This window comes from Bacillus rossius (genome assembly GCF_032445375.1).
Source record: "Bacillus rossius redtenbacheri isolate Brsri chromosome 9 unlocalized genomic scaffold, Brsri_v3 Brsri_v3_scf9_2, whole genome shotgun sequence".
In the NCBI taxonomy this organism is placed as follows: domain Eukaryota; kingdom Metazoa; phylum Arthropoda; class Insecta; order Phasmatodea; family Bacillidae; genus Bacillus; species Bacillus rossius.
This window is the reverse complement of record NW_026962013.1, coordinates 39,218,369-39,242,253: the sequence shown is the minus strand read 5'-3', so window position 1 is coordinate 39,242,253 and position 23,885 is coordinate 39,218,369. Positions and strand designations below refer to the sequence as shown.

General features: G+C 42.8%; 1 protein-coding gene across 1 annotated transcript in view; it reads right to left on the bottom strand.

Moving 5' to 3' along the window:
- The window catches only part of LOC134542908 (protein gooseberry), a 173,790-nt gene that overhangs the window by 65,049 nt on the left and 84,856 nt on the right, over window positions 1–23,885 (bottom strand). The gene's annotated exons all lie outside the window — the stretch shown is intronic.

Below are 23,885 nucleotides of genomic sequence, written 5' to 3'. Positions count from 1 at the left end.
CGTAACCTGTCCAGCTGTGGCTGTCCAAATCTACACTAGATAAACATAATTTAACCTAACCAATGATGACATAAACATAACCTAATTTATCCTAACCCTTAAGTACCGTACGCAATAGAAGCATATCACAAGAACAGAAATATTCGTAGAGTTTAGACTGTACATAATTCAATCTGTAGCCGTATAGCTTAAGGGTGCTGTCCTAACTTAGAAAAACACAACTTAGAAAACATACATAAGATAGAAGATTCTATCTTGTGTGTGTTTCTAAGTTCTAAGGATCCTTAAAGATTTGGTTCAGCGTTGTTTGTTTCTAAGTAACGTGTGTTCAAGTTATGTCGGTTTTTTGATTTGTTTTTCTATGTAATTGTGTTTCTCTGTAATGACAGTTCTAAGGTTTATGTTTGTAAGTTGTGATAGTTTTAAATTGTGTGTTTCTAAAATATGATGGTTCTAAGTTATGTTGTTCGTGTTGTGTGTTTTTAAGAACCGTGTTTATAAGTTATGACAGTTTTATGTTATGTGTTTCTAGGTTGTGTGTTTCGGCATTTCGTATTTCTACGCTCGAAGTTATGATAGTTCTAAGTTATGACTCGCGCCAGAGATGGCACGAGCCGATGGGGTTCCGCGTGGGAAACGGACCTTGCGAAAAACATAATTTAACATAAACAGATGGCAAATGACATAAACGCGAAATATTTGAAAGAGAAAATATGCTTATAAAAACGCATATCAAACACTAAATTAACTCTGAATTACACACGCTTTGATGCACTGGTTCACACGAATCACATGCAAGACGGTTGGCGAGGGTCGCTTCATAACGGCTTCTCAAGGGCCTGAGGAGAAGTGGGGTAGTGACCAAAAAATTGGTTGTCTGTATAAAGTCGGTTTACGGACGATTGTTTAACGTGACAACGTCATAACAAAACATTGATGAAATGATTGCATACTTTTATGAATAAAATTGAATCATTTTTATTGAATTATCACTATTTTGTATGGATACAAAGGAGTGAAATTAAATATACAATTTAATTGATAAATATACTTTTATTTGCACTCATTAATTCAAATATGTTTATTACTTTAACGAAGAGATTATTTTAACTGTAACTTTTATACATGTTTGATATTTAACTTTTTCCAATATGTGTTATTCTGTTAAGGATAAGACGATGATAGGAAAAGTAGGAAACGAATGGGAGTGTTTCAAGGATGATGTGAAGGAAAATGGCTTACCCAACACCAAGATGCAGTCAAAAATAATATATTTGCGCCACGGACTCTGCAGCAATGCTAGGAGGAACGGGTAAGCAAAGAGCAATGAAAATGTTACATTGAAATGCATGTAAACAGAACTACGCCACGGACTCGGTCGCAATGCTAGGAGGTTCAGGTTAGCAAAGTGAAATATAAAATGAGCTAAACGGGACACAGCGAAACGGGACAATGTGCGTAACGGGACACTTTTTCGTGCATGCAGCCGGCGTTCATAGATTTATTAGACGTCACGTCAAAAAGAAACAGAAGAAGGAGGTACGATAGGAGAAAGAGACGGCAAAGTAAGAAAGGATACTCAAGATAAGATTAGCAGAATCTAGACTGCGAAGAAAGAGTTCATTTATAAGATAGATAAATTAATAAAGAAGATATACGAACACGCAATATGTAAGTGAGATCCTGAAACACAGAGAAGGAAACGGACGAAGATAGTAGAAATATAAGACACACTTCGACGATGAAGCGCAAGAAAGCTTGAAGAAGGTGGAACTATTTACAGCGAAGGCGAATACGAAACAGAACATTATGAATAGCTAAGAAAAATACATAAGCCATTAAACTCGATAATGACCACAGCTATTGAATAAATATTTATAAAAATATTAATAAATAATACGAGAGTTAATATATTTATAAATTGAAACATAAACAGTTGAAAACAATCTCCTAGCATACCAACATAAAGGTTTAGATCTAAGAGCAGATATAAAGTAGGATTAATATAGTCACAGCATATACTACATATGTAAATTTCTTGCGTGATCATAAGGTGGGATAATATTGTTCTCCCGGGCAAAAACACATGAAGAGCGGGTTACTTGCCGGGTTAAAGAGCCTAAGACTCGGTTTTGCCTATCTTGTTGGAATTTGTTTGGATTTTAGTAGTTCAAGAATTTTTGCAAAAAAAAAATATTTGAATGTGACTAAATTCTAATGTGCATAAAAACTTAAAACCAACTTCTAGAGAGTTACCATGACGCAATAAATTAATGAAGAAAAAAATGGTGAGGATCATTTGTAGAACCCCGAATATTTCGCGAATTGGGCGAGTAGCAAAGTAGATTTGAAGCACTATAGTGATCTGGACACAAACTTGACGACCCTGAGACAGTTATAAACAAAGAACATAAGTGGTTATCCAATCACGTGTAACCCGCTAAAGAAAGCTACTTTGTTATCGACCAATGAGCATTCTACACACACATAGGCAAGTTGTGTCCAATCTGGAGTAGAATTAATCTGTGAGACTTTAACCATCAGCAAGATAACACCATGCGCAATGTTTACGTAGTAAAACTTTCGTACAAAAATTTCCTAAAAAGAAATCAATGGCATAGAAATCCCATTGCCAAACTTTGAGGGGGGGGGGGACAAGAGAGCCTTAATTTGCCTAAGGTTGGATGCCACAGTTACAGCTATAAAATAACTACTTGTTACGTGTGAAGTGGAGCTTCTGTTTTTTTTTTTTAATATGCGCACCAAAGTAGCAATTATTAAGCTACTGCCAAATCTTAACAAACAACTGTGTATCGACTGTGAGTACGCGCGCGTGTACTCCGCCCACGAACAGCGCGGACCAGTTAAAAGTGTAATTGTTAAGACATGGCGATTTATCAAATCAGCTGTTCCACCTGCGGGTAACTGATAACCCGTAATACCTCATCCACCCGCTGAAGGATGATGGAGAGGGGGAGGGGAAATGAAGGGGAAGCCCTTTGAGGAGATGGGTATCTCTCATTAGCCGCACAACCACCCCTTCCCCCCCCCCCCCTTAAAGATATCCACGTACTCACCCACCTTCCTTTTTAAGACAGGGGGGAAAGGGAAGTAAAAGGAGGGGGGTCCCCCACTGCTAGATTTATCGCCAGAAACCCCACCCACGTGACACCCATTACTCACGCGCCCGACTAATGTAAATGATATTTCACATCTCGCCGCGATTGGGAAACCCGCGGCGAGAGCGCGCCGTTAAGGTCGAGAATCGTGCGATCACAGCCGTGGCAACTCGGGCCTTAAGGACACCCGCTCCGTTTGTCGCCGCCCTGGGTGGCTTCGGCCCGCGCCATGACGGGAGGTGCGAAGTGCCCGGGAACATCATTACAACAACAAAAAAATAAATAAAATAAAATAATAAGGTCTGGCTGCACAAGCGTTGAAACCCCGATTTCTCGGCCCGTTTGAATCATGCCCGTCGCTTCCCGTAGCCCTGCGGCCCATTTGTATCCGCTGTCACTTAGTGGCCGGAAGTACATACAGGAGGTGGCGAAGGAGGCGGAGCATATGCCCCTTCTCACCCCCTCCCCACCATTAGCGCACCGTAACTGCCTCGTCACACGTTTGCCAACGCGATTAATTGAGGACTTTGTTCACATTTCGTTAATAACACGTTCAAATTTAAAAAAAACCGTGGAGAAGGAGTTGAAAGTAGAGATGGGAAAAAATATAAACAAATGTGAAACAGTCTCCCAAGGACTTGGCGTATGTTTATAGGAAATATTTCGCCACGTGGCAAAATCACCTGGGATCGTAGTGGAGAACATGAGCGGAACATAAATACAAAACTGAGGTTTTATTTAGTTGATGGAAAGACTTACAGAATTGCACACACACACACACACACACACCATATGCAGTATGGCATACATATAGTTATAGTGCTGTGATGGCATATATGTGTATTTATGCATGTACATAGGTACGTGTTTTGGATATTAATATTTCTATTATCTAATGCAGGGAGGATTATTTGGCGTATTATTTCACTCCAGGTTATACCACAATTGTCTTTTTAGGCCTATGATTAAGTCTCGTGTCAAGAGCACTGTAGTTCAATCACCAACGTGTACTATCAGATGTACATGTGTTTCAAGTGTACTTTACCACCCAATGAATCCGCGAATTAATTGTGGCTCCAATAATTAATATTTCCTTTATATTTAGGAAAACTATAAATTACTCATGAAGGTTCGTGACATTTTCCCATTCATCACACTATTTGGGGTATACCAGAAGCTTTAATTCTGGCACCCAATGATCCTAAAGTAAAATCTCTGTATTTCCATACTCGGAGACAGTTTAGACTGGTTAACGTTGTATAAATTCAGTTAACAAGAAAGCCTCCTTGACTGAAATGAGATTTTATTTGCTGTGTTTAACATATTTGAAAGGAGAAACACGTTTGGCTGATCAATATATACTTTTATTTTTTCGTTAATATTTTATACTGCAGTACCTTTTGAAGATTCTGGGTTCAGTTTATTCCACCATGTTGACTTTTTTTTTTGCTAGTTTCAGATTTTTGTGAAGAAATATTTACGTATGGGATCGTAGAAGAACTGAAATTTTAAAATAATAATAATAATAATTATGTTTTCTCATTAATTTTAAACTAACACAATAAAAACAAATACATAAATACAGATATAATGAGAACAATATTTAAGAATACAAATATAACTTCACGGCAAACCTTTCTGTAAGCGAGTAAACGAGGATCACTCTCACTGCGCATAAACATTCGTTCAGAGAGTTTGTTTCTCTGTCGAGGAATAGCTAGTGATTTCACCCAATGTAAATGGGCTTTAAATCTATGAAATCAGTGAAGTTGTAGACTGTGCTCGTGACGCGGAATAGATAGTTGGGAGACCTGCAGAATTCCTGTTATTATTTAAAGAGCGGCTAGAATGCATGCCATTATACGCTTGCACTGCGTTCTAGTTAGACCATAAGTAGGGGCAGGATTTTTCGCGAATAAATCTGAGTGCCTATTAGACTGCAACAAAGTATACCCGTACCAGTGGTTTCTTCCTTGTGATTGGCGGCCGTCTGCGAGATAAGTCAATGCCTTATTTGACCGGGCCAATCAGGACTTGTTTGCTTCCGCACTGACTCACGGTGATTGGTGTTGTAAAAATCTACATTGACCTGAAAGAAACTCACCCAATTAAGAAACACAGATGATGCTACAGTGTTTCAACTTTCAGCTAGTTTCGGAATCTTTTCGCGAAATTTGCATGCCCCTAATCATCAGTAGTTTTGACACGGCCCGAAAAACCAGAAAACAAAAACAAAAACACTACAATATTCAAATGGCCCAATCACGTGCAATCTCCGGCCGGCAGGTAACATGTGGCAGCATCCAGTGGACAAAAGAGGGGTGCTGTCATAACTTAGAAACACACAACTTAGAAACACATAACTTAGAATTTTCTAAGTTATGACGGTTCTAAGTTATGACTTTCTACGTTATGACGTTTTTAAGTTGTGTGGTTCTGCGTTGCGTGTTTCTAAGTTATGACAGTTCTAAGTTGTGTGTTTCTAACTTGTGATAGTTCTAAGTTGTGACTTTCACCGTTACGACGTTTCTAAGTTGTGTGGTTCTGCGTTGCGTGTTTCTAAGTTACGTGTTTCTAAGTTATGACAGTTCTAAGTTGTGTGTTTCTAACTTGTGATAGTTCTAAGTTGTGACTTTCTACGTTACGACGTCTCTAAGTTGTGTGGTTCTGCGTTGCGTGTTTCTAAGTTACGTGTTTCTAAGTTATGACAGTTCTAAGTTGTGTGTTTCTAAGTTGTGTGTTTCTAAGTTATGATAGTTCTAAGTTGTGACTTTCTAAGTTATGATCGTTCTAAGTTGTGACTTTCTACGTTACGACGTTTCTAAGTTGTGTGGTTCTGCGTTGAATGTTTCTAAGTTATGACAGTTCTAAGTTGTGTCTTTCTAAGTTGTGATAGTTCTACGTTATGACGTTTCTAAGTTGTGTGGTTCTGCGTTGTGTGTTTCTAAGTTGTGTGTTTCTAAGTTATGATCTTTCTAAGTTGTGTGTTTCTAAGTTACGTGGATTTTTCCAAGTTTTCTAAGTTATGACAGTTCTAAGTTGTGACTTTCTAAGTTATGTGTGGTTCTTGACAAAAGACACCGATAGTTTGTGTGGAGTTGATCCAGGTACCAGAAATTGTTGAGTTTCTCTACACATTAGGCATACTAACTGCAGCAGTTCTTTGACCTCATGTCCGCGACGTTGCCATTTGGGCAATGTTCCAAGTAAACGCGCTGCATCGATAACAGCGCCGCGTTGACGCCTTCGAAACATCGCCAGCCGAATTTTAATGACATCACGTTTTCAAGTTTTATTATTACAGGTTACCTTCGGTCCCATGCAATTTTTCCCGTACGCCGTAATTTAATACGCGCGTCTTACGAAGAGAAATCTAGGAGAACCCGTTTTCCACTTTAAAGCTATTAAGCAGCAATCATGATTTATAATCCTGTTCGTAAAATTAAAATACTCTTCGTCAGTTAAAATGGCGATAAAAATTTACCATTAAATAACTTACTGGAGTTGTAGACTAAATCCCGCAGATAGCAGTCCTCTTGACCACTAATTCCACGGTGCCGCTATTTTTTAAATTGATGTTGACGTACCTTCCTGATTAAATAAATTGGATGGACGGGTTAATGCAGGAGAGACTTTAGCGTGTATCTAAGTTGAAAACGTTTAGCCACAGTGGCACATGAATTTATTTCCGCGTCGTTTTATCCCTGCACAGCCACAAAATTGTTTTTACTTTGTGTAAATGTTCACTGAGAATAATCAGAAATCAAACCACAAGAGAAAATGTTCTGTAACAGGTTTACGAGGTATAGCAATAATACAAACTCCAATAGAAACATGGAATCATTCGTATACAGAAATTTCTAAGCCACACCTAGTAAGTTACCTAACATGTATTGTCTTGTAGTAACAGTTACGTGGTAACAACAGAAAATTTTATAGTTAAATCTGTAACTAACAGTTTGTAAGTGTTGTGAGTACAGCATTTTGATTCTTCCAACTACATTTTTTTTTTCACTCTGTGCTTGAGAATTATATGGCAAATTATGTGTTTTGAGATATTGCATTACCGCATAAACATTATTATTAGCAAAATCTCCTTAGCATAAAAAAGTTTAAAAAAATAAAAGTACGGTTAATGGTTACTGAAAATTTAACTATCATGTACTTTCATAGCTTAGTCCCAATAAAAATGTCTGTATAATCATCTGACTACGAATGCACGTCGCATGGGTCTTCGGCATGTTGAAGGAGTGAGTAGAGTTTTTGCGTACTCTGTGAAAAGGTGTTTTTGATTTCGTGTCGAAAGGGAAGACACGGTAATTATATTTCAGAGCCCTTTGAATCTGACGGCCATGTTCTTCGTTGGCAAACTTAAAACAAAGTTTCAGGGAATTAGCAAACGAAGAAAAGAAATTCACTAAAGGTGTACCGATTGCTGTACATAAACAAAGTGTAATGAACACTAACAAATAGCCGTTTTTTTCCCTCAACGATAGTTAAATGTCTCTACCAATGGAGCTATGGTAACTCTCCTATAATTTTTTAGGGTAAATCTAAAATCAAAGGAGAAAATACATATTTATACGGTACAAACCACAACCAAGATATAAATAAATTACTTCCCGTTAAACGTTTATGAACGTTGATATATATTTCCTTGCACGTACTTGCTGTATGGCTAAGGCCCTAAACGCGGGGGAGAAGCGGCAAATATGTTTTGAGACCAGCTGTGAGGTGAAACACTATAGCATCGTCTGTTTTTCGTGAATGGCTATATTTCTTTCTAGTGAGTGTTCATATTTATTTCCCGAAAAATACCCTCCCCATTGGTTTTTTTTTTCCTTCAAATTCTCTGACGATCCACCAACAATAATATATAATACAAAATATTTATTGCAATCTGTTGATAAAAATTCAAGAAGTTTTTTTATGACAAGGAAGTAATTCGCTGGAAGTTTAGGAACATATAGGCTTAAGTTGAAATTGTTTCATTTGGTACAAATTTAGCCGAAGAAATTTATCAAACTGAAAATACCCAACAGTGTTGTGAATCTGTAGCACAATAATAAAACATCGCTTTTTTATTTTTGAAAAATTCATAGTTTTTTAGACGACAGTAAGTACATATCTGGTGATAAAATTTTCAACAAAACCTGAAGTGACCTACTGGTTTGGGTTAGCCAAATGGTAACTTTCCACAAAAAATTTTATAATGTTAGCAAAACACGATTTGTGGGGACCTACAAGTTCACGTTGTGAAGGATGAACTCCAAGACTGTATGTATTTTCCATCAGCTGCAGACACATTTTTCCTCCCGGTTGGATTGCTTGTGATTGAGTGATTTTAATTTTGGTAATTACGTTATTGGTTTCTTGTCCTTAAAGGCGTGTCAAAATTACATATGGTCAAATGAGAACGCGGTCTTTCTACAAAATATAAAGAGTACTTTACAGGTACTAGTGCGTAGTTGACCATTATTTAAATATAGCACTTAAATAGATAATTAATTACCAAGATAGAAATTATTATTTTGTATGGACATTTTTTTCTAATATTCATTGCGGCCTCGTCGAAATATTATTAAAAAACTTTTTGAACAAAAAATAACAAAAAAGTTAACAAACCGAAACAAAAACAGATCCTTCGTCGAGGAAAGAAGTGTTTGTTAAACAATGTGCAATATATATTTTTTCAAACCAGGTTTTCAAACTTAGTTTTACATAATTTTTTAACATTACTTTATTTTGCGTATTATTTTTTTTAAATTTAGGTAATTGTGTTCTTTAATACCAATGCTCAGTGTTCAAGCAAGTCACGAGAACTTGTGAACTGGTCTTGAGCTTAAATATCGTACGTGTAGAAATAAATAAATAAAATCCACCCTAACGGTTAACCTGAGTTGTTTGAACCTAAGCAAAAAATAATCATTTGTTTTTACGTTCCGCGAGAGGAGGGGTGAAACGGCCTCTGGGGGATTTACCGTTGGCGGCGCGCTGGTGTGTAGTTATCGGCGCGAGATGGCGGCGTTGCGCGCACGTGTGAACCAGGCGCGAAGAGACGCAACACCTGTTGGCGATGGGAAAAGCCACCGCCGCTACCTGTCCGCCCCTATCCCCCTCCCCTTCTCCTGTACCATCCAGAAGAAAACCCTCACCAGGTCCCCCGAGGCCATAGCTCTCCAGTCGCGAGTTCTTTACGTGGGGTCATTAATGTCGTTAATGTCAGGGGTGAACCCGGGGGAGGGGGGGGCCTTAGAAGGGAAGGGGAGGTATCGGCTGGGGCAGGCATCCCCTACTGCCTCTTGGGCGGGATCCCACAGCGCCTCTCCGCTCGGGAGGGAAGGTTTTTAATTCGTACTTCTTCATCCTCCGACCCCGACTCCAGCCGCAGAGCCACGCCCAACCAGGAGGGCAGGACGCTTCCGACACGTCCGACTGGGAAACGACAAACGAGGCGATGCTGCCCTGTTTATCTGGGGGTTTCCCCATCCACTGGGCGAGGGGGATGTTTAGGCCTACAGAACAGTTTCGAAATTACTTCTTCAAGGGTAGCCGTCAAACATCGTCGCTAGAGTCGGAACGTTCCGTAATTTTTTTCTCACTTCCAAAAGTTTTCGTAGGAACAGATACACATGTAAATACATTTGTATTAACTGAACTAACTTTTATGATAACTTTAAAGTTAGCAGAGTAATTTTTTTAAAAATAATACTAATAACAAAGTTACCAGATTAATGACTTGTACATAAGAAGTAGAGGCCAGGAAAATTCGCAAGTTAATTCCAAACCGATGTAACTTTATATTGATTCTGTATTTGGCTAACGGTTTATCTGAAGGAATCTTGAGCCATGGAAAAACTTTCCGAAAAAGAGCCAATAAGCATGTGACGTTTTGCCCAAGTATGTAGGGGATCGTGGAGTCTAACCTAGAGGTCGTTGAACCGCGAATTTTCCGTATTTGACGAGACGTGGAGACCAACTCAGTTTTTAAAGAATCAGAGCCGCCCGGCGACGCGGCGACCTGGGTGGACCAGGAATAGCCAGGCCGGATGCGACGCGACGACAGTAAGGAATAGCCGTGGAAATCGGCGCCATTCTCGCTGCGACTGTCGGCGTCTCATCAGAAACCCAGCTGCGGGGATTAGTTCCCGCTCGCGCAGATGAAAGAGGGCTTGAATAATTCGACCACAAATTTCCGTCCGTGCCGGCAAACGTGATCCTTTACGCGCAACGGGGCGTGACAGTTAATTGAAATAGCCGTGTAGCCGGAAAAATATAAGATAATTGAAAGAAGAAAAAAAAGCGATTCGTGTGAAATTGCAGGATTCAACATCAGATTTCACACCCTTAATTTTTTTGGTTCGTTTGATAAATATTTATTTTACGAGATACTTTTTTTGTAATACTTCAATTAAAATAATTTTAATGCTAGTATATATAGTACGGATTAGTTTTTATGAAAATTAATAGAGACCTTGAAAGAGTATAGTAATTTTCTGATTCCAGGAAAAACTCTGACACAAATTTGCACACAAATAAGTCTGTGTCTACTGTCCAGTGGCTGCTGACACATCCTACCTTCCAGCCGGATGGCTTTTGATTGGTTTATTAGAATTTTGAAGTGTTGTATTGGTTTTTCGTCCTTACGGCGCAATTCAAAATTGCATTTGGTTTAATTTGAACGATGTTCAAATGTATAATGGTACGCATTTCAGTCTCTCTCCTAACAATAACGCTAATCGGACAGGTCTCTAGCCATTGCACAACACATACAGAAAAGCTACTATGTAGTGAACATGATCGCCGCTATGAAATTACGCATAAAATGTATCCAGTACATGAGTAAGGGGTGGCGCCTTGTCGCGAAAATTAATTACGCCAAGAGAGCCTTTAATTCACTGTGAATTCTTATTAGTCTTGCTGCTGGAAGAAATATTTTTGGCATGACATGGTACCTGTAGGGGCAGGCCTTTTTTGGCGAAAAAGATCTGAACGCCCATTAGATTTCAACATGGTATGCAAGTGCCATCAGTTTCTTCCTTGCAATTAGTGGCCGTCTGCAAGAGAAGCCATTTCTTTATTTGACCGAGTCACTCAGGGTACGTTTGCTTCAGCACTGAACTACTGTGATTGGGTCCCTAGCAGTAGGCATGTACATGAAAGAAACTCACCCAATAACGAAACACAGGCGATGCTATAGTTTTTTAACTCTCAGCTAGTCTCGAAATCTATTCAGGAAAAAGACATGTCCCTGGGTATCTGTAAAGCCCGATAAAATTCGAGGAATCATTTCGCGGTAGGCTGAAATACTAATAGGCCTACATAGGGCCATGTTTTTTTTTCGCGAAAATATTTCCAGACCAGCTGTGTGTTAAAACACTTAGGCATCGTATGTGTTATGTGTTTGGTTTAGTTTTTTTCAATTGTCGACCAACAAATCACAGCCATCCAGACCGGAGTGGCCCGGCCAAACAGGGCAATGACTTCTCTTGCAGACAGCCGCCAATTACAAGGAAAAATTACTTACGCGGGCAAACCTTTTTGCTGTCTAAGAAGCGGTCACATTTATTCGCCAAAAGTGCCTGCCCTTAATACATATACGTAGAGACCAGAAAAATTCGCGGTTTTACTGACCTCTAGGATAGACTCCACGGTCCTCTGTGTGCTCGATCAAATTACACATTTTCATTGGCTACTGACTCGTGACATTTGTTAACTAGGATGCTCGTGATTCGGTACTTCTTTAGATGAGGGTTTTCCATTGTCTCAGAGTCCTTCAGCTAAACTGTGGTCCAATCACAGAAGCAGCATGAAAGTAAACGAGTTTGGATTCGAGCCTATCTCGAAATGTATCCCCAAATTTTTCCCGTCTCTGCATATACGTACCTTTAAGCTGATTTTGCTATTGGTTCATTGTTCATCTGGACGACTCTGGGCCAATGAGAAACCCTTTACCAAACAGGCAAACTAGATTAGACGACTCACAAGTCAGTAGCCAATGAACTGAAGTAATTTTCCAGAGTGTAAAAAGAAACGTGTAGTCTTTCCTGAAGGTAACCAAAACCTGTTTTTTTTTCCAGTCCCTATGTATCTGTATAGCTGCTACATATTTCCTATTGACGGAGTGTCGTTCGAAGCGAAATATTTTCACCGATCAGAGCCAACAGGAAAATAAATTATTGTAAACACAAAGTGTATCAAAATCTTTTAAATAATCGAATTTCCCCGCGATAGGATAGAGTCCAAATACTTTTGACATTATTTTGCTTCAGTGATTGGGCCACAGTTTATCTGAAGGACTCTGGGCCAATGAAAAATCTTTAACAGAAGAATTAGCGAATCACGATCATTCCAGTAAACAGGTGTTACGATTTGGTAACCAATCAGCAGATGTAATTTGCACGAGTGCATAGAGGTTCATGGAGTCTATCCTTTAGGGATTTGAAATCGCGAATGTTACAGGTCTCTAATAATAGTTAATCATTAGGGGCAGGCATTTATTGAAAAAAAAAATCTGAACGCCTATTACACTGCAACAAGTTATACCCGCACTAGCGGTTTCTTCATTGTAAATGGCGGTTGACCGAGCCACTCAGGACGCTTTTTCTTCCGCACTGAATTACAGTGATTGGTGATGTAACAATCTGCATGTACCTAAAAGAAACTCGCCCAATCACGAAGAACACAAACGATACTACAATGTTTTATCGTTTAACTACATACTCTTCGGAATAATTTTTGCTGAATATGCTTGCCCCTATTAATCAGATCTACCCGTTGTACAAGCTAACGGCTTAAATGATTAAATGAAGCATTTCCAGACCTATGTAATTTTATAGAGCCGTGATTATGTCGCGTATTGATTCCATGCCAGATTAGACTCAACTTGCCTATATGATATCTTTTTTTTTTTTTGCGAAAATTCTAAATGGTCAATAATAAGTTCACAACCTTTGACGGGTTTCACGTGATTGGGTAACTGCTTCTTTTCCTCGTTTATAACTGGCTCAGGGTCGTCAAGAGAACTGTAGTCCAATCACCAACGTGAAGCAGATGTACATGTGCCCCAAGTCTACTTTGCTACCCAATGAATCCACGTCCGTCCGTCCGTTGACATGCCTGCCTCTCCAAAGTGTCCCTGCACTTGTGCCCCAACAGTTTTCGACGTGTATTTTCGATACATGCTGTAGAACGCAACGAGCAAAAAACAAAAAATGCAATCCTGTAGAATGCCAGCGCGGTTTGAAAAAAAGAGAGCAGAGCGGTGTTTATTGATCCCGCCTCTTGTCGGGAGGCGCTACTCCCAACAGCTCCGACGATGGGGCAACAAAACAGAAAGAAAAAAAAACTAAATAAAGACTCTTGTTCCGTCATCGTGAGGGCCGGCTGCTGGCTACTACACAACGCGGGCTATTGTTGGTCACCAGGTGTTGCATTACAGACACTTTCCTCTTTTTTCTCCTGCCTGTATCGCGCCGAGACAAGTTTTAATTTAGAGCTCGCATTCCGATACTGGAATCCAATCTTCCCTAGCCGGTCGGTACTCGCAGCCCAGCGTCTCAGCTATCCGTGCATATGATAAAACTGTAGCGGAGTCGTTTCTGCTGTATATGTGTGTACATATATACATATACATAAAATTGATATATTTTAAATTAGTATATACATCCAAAATTCGCGTTGTTGTTTGAAGACAGGGTGGAATGCATACCACTATAAACTTGAACCGAGTTCTCATCTGACCACAGGTGGTTCTGATACGTCCCGAAGGACAAGAAACAAAAAAAAAAATGATTAGGGGCAGGCATTTCTTTGCGAAAAGTTCCGAACACTTATTAGATTGCAACAAGGTATACCCGCACCTGAGGTTTCTTTCTTGTGATTGGCGGCCGTCTGCAAGAGAAGTCGTTGCCTTATCTGACCGAGCCACTCAGGACGCGTTTACTTCCGCACTGAATCACTGTGATTGGTGTTGTTACAATCGATATGTACCTGGGAGAAACTCACCCAATCACGAAACACAGACGATGCTACAGGGTTTTAACTTTCATCTAGTCTCGAAATCTTTTCGCGAAATCCACATGCCCCTAACTATGATTTTTTTTTTTTTAATTGAAACTCGCAATCCGGTCGGAAGGCAAATTGTGCTATCAGGCGATGGACAGTAGACACCGACTTATTTGTGCACAAGTGTGTGCTGGTGCCAGAAAAGAACGCGAGTTTTGTATGTCTCAATGCAGTACGTGTTCCAGCGAGCGTGGCTTCGTTATCATTTCACCACATTAACGTGTACCTATATCAGAAAATTCCAAGTAGAATTCGGAAGATGTCCCATTTAACTGTAAAATATTCAATTGCATGTAAATTCTCATTGAACTAACACAAACCATTTTGAGGCATGTCGTTTATTTGATTGATTCGGACAGTTTCTTAAAGAATATCTAATACTGTTTGAGCGTAGTCGTATGGCAGGTAGTTGTGATGAACCGTATACGGATATATCGTGTTTCGTTTATACAGGTTGAGTCTGAATTCGACCAACAGACTTCGGCTGTTGATTAATCAAGACAAAATAAGTTGAAAACATTTATACGACTTATTGTCTCCGTGAAAAAAAAAACTCTACACCATAATTTTTGCATATTAACATTGCAAAATAAAAAGACTAATTAAAATACGATTTGCATGGTACATTTAATGAGTTGGTGATACAGGATAAACTTTAGTCCAGCAACTTTTTTTTACATTTAAATTCTCTGACTTAACAGTTTTTATTTTCACAGAAATTCAAAAAATCCTTGACTATTCCTAGGGACTGGAAATTTTCGCGGTTTGAATGACCTCTAGGATGGACTCCACGATCCTCTATGTACGCGGGAATATTACACCACCTCATTGGCCACTGACTCGTGACACCTGCTAACTAGGATGCTTATGATTCGATACTTCTTACGTTGAGGGTCATTCATTGGCTCACAGTCCTTCAGGCAAACTGTGTTCCAATCAATAAGTTACACGCACTTGGATTCTAGCCTATCGCGAAATGAACCCGCGAATTTTTCCTGTCTCTAACTATTCCATTTATCCCTGTTTTTCTTGATTTTGTACATCCTAACGGGGACGAAACTAGAGGGGGCAGACGGGGCCAGTGCCCCGGGGGCGGCATTAGGGGGGGGGGGGAGACGGCTAAACTAGCAGAGTAATTTTCACTATAGACATTTATTTTTGATATGGTAGTGTTAGAACAAAAAAAAGTTGGAGAGCAGATGGACTGAATTGTTTGTTTTCAAATATACCTATATATAAGCATATATTGTCAAGTATTTAAAAACTGTTCTTTGTCGTATATTAGCCAGCTTGCGCTGTATTAAAAATGATGTAACTGCAAATAAAACTATGCATTACCCATCTAAGTTGTATCAAAAATATTTGGGATAGTGGAATAAATATACATGTGGTGGTGATATGAGGTGTGGTCGGTGAAGGTTAATTTAAAAAAAAAAAGGGAAAGTGAGTTCTTTCCCCGGGTGGATACTAGTGCATCCTAGTAATCATTAAAATCCGACAAACACCTATTCCATTGAGTGTCGAGACCACACACGCAGCGTGGTATCTGACGGCGCAGGGTGCAACTAGAAATGTGCGCGCGCAGGTAATGGTTAGCCCCCGGAGGTGTTGTTACCTGGGAAACAATAAGGGACTTCCCCCTCCCCTATTCATCCCGTCCCCCTTCCACCCTCTTTCTTCCCCCTCACTCCTCCTCAACATCCTTCTTTATCCACCCCGTGGAGCCCCCTTCCTCCTCACAACGAACACCTTTTAACAATGGCCGACCGGGAGGAAATTAGATCGGGTAATGAATTGCCGCGGCCACACTGAATTATGAGCGGGCTACCGTTGGGCGCTCCCTTGTCGGCTTTCGAAGAGCGACCTCCTACCCCCCCCCCCCTCATCACCTACATCCCAAACCCCTGGCAAACATTAAACTTTTCCCAAAGCCAGCTGGCCGACACGCCTTGTGCGACCACGCCGCCTTCACAAATTGCGGACTTTTTTTTTTGTTTATTCGTAAGTCTCTGGGTCGATGATGCCCTCCGACGAAAATAAATCACAAACGTCACCGACGTCACTGTAAGGAAAAAAAAAAAGATGAAAAGTAGGATATGGGAAAAAAGGAAGGGGGGAAGAGAAAATAGGTCAGAAATGAGACGACAATCTTTATTACTCCCAAGGCGCCTTCACGATCCTACCTCCTCACAATATTCTAGTGAAATACTCCCACGCGTTGTTATTTTTATTTCATTTATTGTCGGCACAACAAAGGTTGGCGATGCCAGAGAAGCCTTGTTCTGCGGTCGTTTGAGAGATGAACAACCAGCTCGTGGCAACCATTTCACGTAATGGACTCCACACGTTCTCACACACGTGATTCGGCGTCTATTGTCCGCTGGATGCTACCACGTTTCACCTTGCCTCTGGAATGCACGTGTTGGGTCATTTGAATTTTCGCTGTTATTGATTTCTTGTACTTCCGGGGCGTGTCAAAACTACTTTTTGTCCAATAAGAGCACAGTGGTAAAGCGTATAAATATAAGTATGCGGTCTATCCTCTCCCCAATCAATAACGGGAATCTTGCAAATCTCTACACATCGAGTTGTTCGGGTTTTGCTGAATTTGGACTTTTTTTGCAATAATTTGATTATAGTTAATTTTATTTTGCAACAAAGTTACTGCACAAAAAAACGTTTAATGGCCGCCATAACATAAGTTTTAAACACTGACCCTGAAAAATATTTTATGGTGAAAACATAAAAATAGCGAAGTCCTAATAAATCCATTTATTTGTGACAAGCTGTGGTGTCCTGTTTCTTACGGGTAGATAAATGATTTTTAAAACAGCAAAGTTTTTTTTAAGACTGACTATAAACAATTTATATCTAAATTAATGGCATTTGTCTGACTCATCGATACTCTATTCGTGATTCGGACTCGCATATACAAAGTATATATATATCGCTTTTCGCGCCACACCCGAATAATTCCGAAGTTCCACGAAGTTTGCCAATAGCTCGTGAAAAACACCATATTGCAAGGATTTATACATTTTACGAACATAGAGTACTTTAAATAACGCTTATCCAAGCTAAACAATATTTAATTTTAGTTAAGATAGCGTATAACCTAACATACCTAACCTACCCTCCCGGAAAAATAATACAGAACTCTTATTTATTACAATGACCGAACCTAACCTAAACTTTCACTTCGTTAAACTTCGGAACTGTTCGGGTTGTGGTTGTAGCTGTCAGCCATGTGAACTGTATGCTACCGAAGAGAAAACATAGTGAACGTGACCGTGAAGAATAATTACACTGCAAAAAATGTAGGTAATAAACAATTTGGTCTTTTCTTCGGTTATAGTTACAAATATAGTTATTTCTTACTGAATTATTTTTTAAATAAAACATATCGTGGTCAGTTTGTAGCCAAGTATCCATATAACAATCATATATATATACAAATATATAACGGGCCAATAGCTTTTTGAGTTTACCTCTTACAAATACACGCGTTTCCTAATATATAATAGAAAAGAAAACAATGTTTTCAATAATAAGACACGCCGCGGACAAGAAACTTTATTGTGAAAATAATATCTAGTAAAATGTGACTAAATTATTTCATGGCAAATTTTTTTCAGGTTTTTCATCACTACTTTTAAGCATTTTTTCTGTCTCCTACACACATTTACTTATAGATAAAATGGCTCATCGTTGACAACAAACTTAACACCAAACATTTTTTTCATTTTACAATGGGCTGTATTAATATATTATCTTTGTCATTTTCTGCCGGTCGAAGTAAAAAAAAAAATATTACTGTACATAAATGATATAAAATATTTTTGTAGCAAAAATATGTATTTATTTGGTGCATTTTTATCTAAATACAATGTTGGATATCAAAGAAAAACAGCAAAGCTTGTAGATATTACCAACGTTTCCTTTATTTTTTTCATGGTTGAATGAATTTTGAGTAGCTACTTATCAAATTATAAACAATGTTGTTTGTGTCTTGTAACAACATTTAGGCTATTTGATGCCGGCAGTCCTTATTTATTTTTAGTGGCGAAATTATTTTATGGTAATTTTAATTTACATGAATAAATTATTTTCAACTAAAAAGTAGTTAGAGTTATTATTATATCCACAAGTATAAAAGTTTAAATATGTTATGTAACTTTTAAAAAACGGGTTACTTGATAGTCACGAGGGAGGGGGGGAGGAATTATAAAATACGGAGAAAAACGTCATTTAAAAATTATGAACCTTTTTTTTAAACGATAACTGAACTTTAAATGTCAGAAAATTCCTACAGCATAACTTAGCATAGGACTGACTTGCGTTCATTCTGTAAAGAAAAAAATACATTTATTTCAGGACTGCATTTATGAAGACACGTGTTTTTAACTCTCGGCCAAGGGCATGTTATAGAGACTTACAGCTATTTCGGTGTTTGCGACACGTCTGATAAATTGGGCCGACATATATTCATTAACCACGGCCGAGAAAGACAGCCTGCCAGTTTTTCATCGAGATCTCCGCGCTGGCACGTAAAAACGCAAATGGCCGTGGCGGAGTTGCAATTGGCCACGGTATTTTGTAGCAGACGGTCGTAATACTTCGCCTCAAGTATACTGGCTCGAGATCCACATGTCCCGAAGCAGCCATGAAAACCCTCGGTTAATCTCTCGGCTATGAAACTGACCAAACTGTGCTCTCCAGTTGTTCACTTGAGTACCGGCAATGAATATGTAAGGGTTTAATGTCTGCAATAAGCACCAACTACTTCTTGATTATGGTGATTTACGGGTTATTACTGAATGTGCCCTCTTAACTCTTGAGGGTATTCTGTATTTCTGATAAGTCGAAGCCTCTGAATAGCAACAAGATGCGTGCAAGAGCTCTCAGTGCTTTGTGGTAAACTGTATTCCTCACTATGAACAAAAAATGCCGCGCTATGTACATACATAGGGGCAGGCATATTTCGCGAAAAGATCTGAACGCCCATTAGACTGCACCAAGGTACATCCGCACCTGTGGTTTCTTACTTGTAATTGGCGGCCGTCTGCGGGAGAAGTCGTTGCCTTATTTGACCGAGCCAATCAGGACGCGTTTACTTCCGCACTGACTGACTGTGATTGGTGGTGTTACAATCGACATGCACCTGGGAGAAACTCACCCAATCTCGAAACACAGACGATGCTACAGTTTTTTAACTTCCATCTAGTGTCGAAACCTTTTCGCGAAATCTGCCTGCCCATATACATACATCATTAATGTAAACCATACCACGCAGTAGGCACCAGCAAAATATTTCCTTTTATTTATTCCATTTGGTTCTCCATATCCATACTGCACAAAAATGTTAAAACGTTAACTTTGCCAGCTAATTATGCAAAATGTATACATTATGTTTATTTTTCTTTGAAGTTTGGGCACTCACAAAGTTTACAAGTTTAACTGTGTTGAACTTAAAAATAAAATAATGACCTGGAACGGGACATAGACCCTTGAAATTGCTAGCTTAGCAATGGGAAATGTGTTGATGATGACTTGGAACTGGAAAAATTTGCGATATATGTGACCTCTAGGATAGACTACACAATCCTCTATGTACTTGGGAAAATTATACTTGGTTACCGGGTAGTGACTTTAGAGACCTGTTAATTGGAATGTATGTGATCCGATGCTTCTTGTGTTGACTATTGGTCTATGAATTTTAAATATTGTCGTCTAGATAAAATTAAGTCCAATCACAGAAGCAGCATGAAGGCAAGCGTTTTTTGATTCCAGCATATCTCGGAAGGAATCCGCGAATTTTTTCAGTCTCACGAGCCGCGTGACGTCAGCGGAGAGGCAGCGGGTGGGAGAGGGAGAGAGTAGAGACCGCGGGGCCAGGGGGGAGAGAGATGAGAGACTAGGTGGTCAGGTATAGAGAGGGGAGGGGCCAGGCGGCCAGGGGGGAGAGAGATGAGAGACTAGGTGGTCAGGTATAGAGAGAGGAGGGGCCAGGTGGCCAGGGGGAGAGAGAAGAGAGACTAGGCGGTCAGAGGGGAGAGAGATAAGAGACTAGGTGGTCAGGGATAGAGAGAGGATGGTCCAGGCGGCCAGGGGGGAGAGAGATGAGAGACTAGGTGGTCAGGTATAGAGAGAGGAGGGGCCAGGCGGCCAGGGGGGAGAGAGATGAGAGACTAGGTGGTCAGGTATAGAGAGAGGAGGGGCCAGGCGGCCAGGGGGGAGAGAGATGAGATACTAGGTGGTCAGGTATAGAGAGAGGAGGGGCCAGGTGGCCAGGGGGGAGAGAGAAGAGAGACTAGGCGGTCAGAGGGGAGAGAGATGAGAGACTAGGTGGTCAGGGATAGAGAGAGGAGGGGCCAGGCGGCCAGGGGGGAGAGAGATGAGAGACTAGGTGGTCAGGTATAGAGAGAGGAGGGGCCAGGCGGCCAGGGGGGAGAGAGATGAGAGACTAGGTGGTCAGGTATAGAGAGAGGAGGGGCCAGGCGGCCAGTGGGGAGAGAGATGAGAGACTAGGTGGTCAGGTATAGAGAGAGGAGGGGCCAGGCGGCCAGGGGGGAGAGAGATGAGAGACTAGGTGGTCAGGTATAGAGAGAGGAGGGGCCAGGCGGCCAGTGGGGAGAGAGATGAGAGACTAGGTGGTCAGGTATAGAGAGAGGAGGGGCCAGGCGGCCAGTGGGGAGAGAGATGAGAGACTAGGTGGTCAGGTATAGAGAGAGGAAGGGCCAGGCGGCCAGGGGGGAGAGAGATGAGAGACTAGGTGGTCAGGTATAGAGAGAGGAGGGGCCAGGCGGCCAATGGGGAGAGAGATGAGAGACTAGGTGGTCAGGTATAGAGAGAGGAGGGGCCAGGCGGCCAGGGGGGAGAGAGATGAGAGACTAGGTGGTCAGGTATAGAGAGAGGAGGGGCCAGGTGGCCAGGGGGGAGAGAGATGAGAGATTAGGTTGTCAGGTAGAGAGGAGGGGCCAGGCGGCCAGTGGGGAGAGAGATGAGAGACTAGGTGGTCAGGTATAGAGAGAGGAGGGGCCAGGCGGCCAGGGGGGAGAGAGATGAGAGACTAGGTGGTCAGGGATAGAGAGAGGAGGGGCCAGGTGGCCAGGGGGGAGAGAGATGAGAGACTAGGTGGTCAGGTATAGAGAGAGGAGGGGCCAGGCGGCCAGTGGGGAGAGAGATGAGAGACTAGGTGGTCAGGTATAGAGAGAGGAGGGGCCAGGCGGCCAGGGGGGAGAGAGATGAGAGACTAGGTGGTCAGGTATAGAGAGAGGAGGGGCCAGGCGGCCAGGGGGGAGATAGAAGAGAGACTAAGCGGTCAGAGGGGAGAGAGATGAGAGACTAGGTGGTCAGGGATAGAGAGAGGAGGGGCCAGGCGGCCAGGGGGGAGAGAGATGAGAGACTAGGTGGTCAGGTATAGAGAGAGGAGGGGCCAGGTGGCCAGGGGGGAGAGAGATGAGAGACTAGGTGGTCAGGTATAGAGAGAGGAGGGGCCAGGTGGCCAGGGGGGAGAGAGATGAGAGACTAGGTGGTCAGGTATAGAGAGAGGAGGGGCCAGGCGGCCAGTGGGGAGAGAGATGAGAGACTAGGTGGTCAGGTATAGAGATAGGAGGGGCCAGGCGGCCAGGGGGGAGAGAGATGAGAGACTAGGTGGTCAGGTATAGAGAGAGGAGGGGCCAGGCGGCCAGTGGGGAGAGAGATGAGAGACTAGGTGGTCAGGTATAGAGAGAGGAGGGGCCTGGCGGCCAGGGGGGAGAGAGATGAGAGACTAGGTGGTCAGGTAAAGAGAGAGGAGGGGCCAGGCGGCCAGGGGGGAGAGAGATGAGAGACTAGGTGGTCAGGTATAGAGAGGAGGGGCCAGGCGGCCAGGGGGGAGAGAGATGAGAGACTAGGTGGTCAGGTAAAGAGAGAGGAGGGGCCAGGCGGCCAGGGGGGAGAGAGATGAGAGACTAGGTGGTCAGGTATAGAGAGAGGAGGGGCCAGGCGGCCAGGGGGGAGAGAGATGAGAGACTAGGTGGTCAGGTATAGAGAGGGGAGGGGCCAGGTGGTCAGGGGGAGAGAGAAGAGAGACTAGGTGGTCAGGTATAGAGAGAGGAGGGGCCAGGCGGCCAGGGGGGAGAGAGATGAGAGACTAGGTGGTCAGGTATAGAGAGAGGAGGGGCCAGGCGGCCAGGGGGGAGAGAGATGAGAGACTAGGTGGTCAGGTATAGAGAGAGGAGGGGCCAGGTGGCCAGGGGGAGAGAGAAGAGAGACTAGGTGGTCAGGTATAGAGAGAGGAGGGGCCAGGTGGCCAGGGGGAGAGAGAAGAGAGGCTAGGCGGTCAGAGGGGAGAGAGATGAGAGACTAGGTGGTCAGGGATAGTGAGAGGAGGGGCCAGGCGGCCAGGGGGGAGAGAGATGAGAGACTAGGTGGTCAGGTATAGAGAGAGGAGGGGCCAGGTGGCCAGGGGGAGAGAGTAGAGAGACTAGGTGGTCAGGTTTAGAGAGAGGAGGGGCCAGGCGGCCAGGGGGGAGAGAGATGAGAGACTAGGTGGTCAGGTATAGAGAGAGGAGGGGCCAGGTGGCCAGGGGGGAGAGAGATGAGAGACTAGGTGGTCAGGTATAGAGAGAGGAGGGGCCAGGCGGCCAGTGGGGAGAGAGATGAGAGACTAGGTGGTTAGGTATAGAGAGAGGAGGGGCCAGGCGGCCAGGGGGGAGAGAGATGAGAGACTAGGTGCTCAGGTATAGAGAGAGGAGGGGCCAGGCGGCCAGGGGGGAGAGAGATGAGAGAATAGGTGGTCAGGTATAGAGAGAGGAGGGGCCAGGTGGCCAGGGGGAGAGAGAAGAGAGACTAGGTGGTCAGGTATAGAGAGAGGAGGGGCCAGGCGGCCAGGGGGAGAGAGATGAGAGACTAGGTGGTCAGGTATAGAGAGAGGAGGGGCCAGGTGGCCAGGGGGAGAGAGAAGAGAGACTAGGTGGTCAGGTATAGAGAGAGGAGGGGCCAGGCGGCCAGGGGGGAGAGAGATGAGAGACTATGTGGTCAGGTATAGAGAGAGGAGGGGCCAGGTGGCCAGGGGGAGAGAGAAAGACTAGGCGGTCAGAGGGGAGAGAGATGAGAGACTAGGTGGTCAGGTATAGAGAGAGGAGGGGCCAGGTGGCCAGGGGGAGAGAGATGAGAGACTAAGTGGTCAGGTATAGAGAGAGGAGGGGCCAGGTGGTCAGGGGGGAGAGAGATGAGAGACTAGGTTGTCAGGTAGAGAGGAGGGGCCAGGCGGCCAGTGGGGAGAGAGATGAGAGACTAGGTGGTCAGGTATAGAGTGAGGAGGGGCCAGGTGGCCAGGGGGGAGAGAGATGAGAGACTAGGTTGTCAGGTAGAGAGGAGGGGCCAGGCGGCCAGTGGGGAGAGAGATGAGAGACTAGGTGGTCAGGTATAGAGAGAGGAGGGGCCAGGTGGCCAGGGGGGAGAGAGATGAGAGACTAGGTTGTCAGGTAGAGAGGAGGGGCCAGGCGGCCAGTGGGGAGAGAGATGAGAGACTAGGTGGTCAGGTATAGAGAGAGGAGGGGCCAGGTGGCCAGGGGGGAGAGAGATGAGAGACTAGGTTGTCAGGTAGAGAGGAGGGGCCAGGCGGCCAGGGGGGAGAGAGATGAGAGACTAGGTGGTCAGGTATAGAGAGAGGAGGGGCCAGGCGGCCAGGGGGGAGAGAGATGAGAGACTAGG